We start from the raw sequence: 3,078 nt of genomic DNA on the forward strand, positions 1-3,078 counted from the left end.
CTCAAGGGGTTAAGACACAACCTATGAAACTATCCGCCGCCACTGCAGCATGAGTTTGATCCCCAGCCAGGGAGGTGACCCACATGGCACAGCAGACCTCCCTTGTCTCGCCTGCTGCTCCCCTCAGTGGTGTATTTCAGTAGAGCTGCCTGTTCTGCTCCCCACTCTGTCTCTGGTGAATCCTCTCACCCACCCCACCTCTGGCCTGTACCCCAGTTCTTGTATGCATAAATAAATACATCTTTAAAGAAAAAAAAGAGCTCGTTTTCTTCATATTGCACAATTCAGTGCTGGTAAACAGGGACAGAGGAAGTGTAAGTGGGTCTTGAAGAACTAGGAAGTCAACATCGATTATCTCTCATATACATGGTTTCTTTCTGTTCCACTGCTTCAGTCATCCTAATGCATCTGTTCACAAGTGTCCTACACTGTATATGGTAGTTGACATTCAATATCCATTACTATCTACTTGTTATATCCAGGGCCAGCTTCATGGGTGTTCCACCCATACACAGGGCTCTGTACTCAGAAGGGCCATACACTTGGTTTAATGCCCTACTGCTGCCATATTAAATTCTTAATTTTTGAACTTGTGTCTTGTTAAGTCTGATGGGACAAAGGAACATGCACATGGGCAGATTTATATGCGCAATATGCATGACAGCTGTTCCTTGCTGCATTAGTCCCCTTCAGAGCAAGAATTCTGGTAGACCTGTATTGCTTGGTAGTTCAGCGAGACTCAGTTAAGCATGTTATGAATACAAAAGTATATGCCGACGTGCTGAAAATCCTGACAAATGCTTTCCAGTCAACCCAGAATATGATTCTAATGAAGAAAGGGCTTCCCTGGTGGTGTAAGGGGTTAAGCACAGTACTGTGAAATTATCCGCAGCCTCTGCAGCACGAGTTCAATCCCCAGCAGGCCAGGAAGCTGACCCACACAACGCAGCAGACCTCTCCTGTCTCACCGGCCACATCCCTCAGCAGTGTATTTCACTCAATCTGTCTGTTCTGCTCCCCACTCTGTCTCTGGTGAATCCTCTCACCCCCACCCCGCACCTCTGACCTGTATCCCAGTACTTGTATGCACAAATAAATAAATCTTTTTTTAAAAAATGATTTTAATGAAGAAAGAAGGCAAATGGCTAAGGAACCCTATCACATTCTTATTTAGGTGATTTCCCTATAGTAACCAATCACTTGCTAAAAATAATGTCATAAAAGGAAAGGGAATAACAGGGAAACCTGTAGTTCCTTTCCTTTCAGTTCTTCCTGACTAATCACTAAGTTCAAGGTAAAGAATGCTGGTAGAATATGTGCACATCAAGAAGTGAAATCAGAGAGTTGAGTTACTTATTTGCAACATTTTCACTGTTCTTCTAAGAATGAAATACAAGGGCATATGGGACCTTCAAAGCAGAATTGTATAATTTTGTTGAGTTCATAAGCAAGTTAAATGTTATTATATTTGCATTTAAAACCAGCACTGCATAATACAAAGATGGACAAAAAATTCAAGCTAATAATTTATTTTTTTCTTAAACAATTCATTAAATAGAAGATAAAAACACTATAACAAGCCAAAAAATGACCTGATCAAGAGACTTTCACAGCTCTCTGCATCTACCCAGCTGTTTATGAAATTCTGTGCAAGCTCAGCTTGGAGGGTCATCACATTACACCAAGTGCATATGGGTCAGTCAAAGTGTTTGTTTGTTCATTATAAAGACAGGATATTGCCTTCACCTACCAGAGAAAAACCAAACAGGAACTTGCTTCAGCATTCAAGTTAGCCTAGTTTCGCCACCTGGAGATGGTGATTTGAGGTCTCTAGAAAACACTTGCTCAGTATGATGCTTTGGAGCTGAAAGTCTCCATGAAGAGACTGGGAACGGATGAGGAGTCCCTCATCAAGATCATTTGGTAGAGGACAAACAAGGACCTTCAAGGATATGTACAAGACAGATTTGGAGAAGAACATTATTTCGACATTTCTTGTGACTCCCACAAGCTGATGGTTACCTTTGCAAAGGGTAGCAGGGCAGAGGAGGGCTCTGTCATTGATTATGAATTGATTGACCTAGAAGCCCAGGATCTCTATGATGCTGGAGTGAAGAGAAAAGGAACTGATGTCCCCAAGTGGATCAGTATCATGACTGATTGGAACGTGTGTCAACTCCAGGAAGTATTCGAAAAGTGCAAGAGCTACAACCCTTATGACATGGAGGAGAACATCAGAAAGGAGGTCAAAGGACACCTGGAAAATGTTTTCCTGAAATTGGTCCAATGTATTAAGAACAAGCCCCAATATATTTGCTAGCCAACTGTAGAATGCCTTGAAGGAAAGGCACCTTGCAATAAGGTTCTGATTAGAATCCTGGTCTCCCCCAGTGAACATGTTGAAATTCAGGTCTGAATTCAAGAAAAACTACTTCAAGACCCTCTACTCCTACATCCAGCAAGATACTAATGGTCACTACCAGAAGGCGCTAGTGTACCTGTGCAGTGGGGATGACTGAAGCTCGAGGCACCTCATGCATCCAAGAGTGGAGCTCTAGGCTTCCAGATAACAGTTAAGAAATCAGCTTACTCTAACAGCCCCTGTGCTCCTCCCTGTGAAGATGACCTTGGCATTGCCTCCATTCTTATCTTAGTAGCCTATTTTAGCATTGCCTGCCTTTCCCTGTCTAGTCTCTCCTTACAAAGAAATGAACATTCCAAGGAGTTGGAAGAGAAATCTGTAATGTGAATAAATTTGTTGCACTTGCAAGAAATTTGATTGGCAGAGAGAAAGAGGCCATTTTCCTGCTTCTGTGGTCTCGGGGCATGTAGCATTATAGAGATGCAGGTGGTTCATCTCCAGCCTTGAGGACAATATGATGGCATTGAAGTAACAAAAATATCAGGCTTATTCTTCAGGCCTCTACGAAGCAGCAACAACTGCTGTGGAGGTTTAATTCCTGTCCTTCTGATCCCTAGATCAACTATAGTGTAAGTTCTTGAATACAACTACTGCCAGATTTGGAAATTGCTAGGAGTCCTTTTTGGATGCTTAGTCTAAAGACTGGCCCTCCAATT

The 3,078-nt window shown here is 42.5% G+C and overlaps 1 pseudogene; it reads left to right on the forward strand.

Annotated features, from left to right (window-relative positions):
• Nucleotides 1-754: 754 nt before the first annotated feature.
• Nucleotides 755-2,519, forward strand: LOC119254934 (annexin A2-like; annotated as a pseudogene).
• Nucleotides 2,520-3,078: the final 559 nt, after the last annotated feature.

Source organism: Talpa occidentalis, unplaced genomic scaffold, assembly GCF_014898055.3.
Source record: "Talpa occidentalis isolate TD23 unplaced genomic scaffold, MPIMG_talOcc4v2.1 talOcc4.3, whole genome shotgun sequence".
NCBI lineage: Eukaryota > Metazoa > Chordata > Mammalia > Eulipotyphla > Talpidae > Talpa > Talpa occidentalis.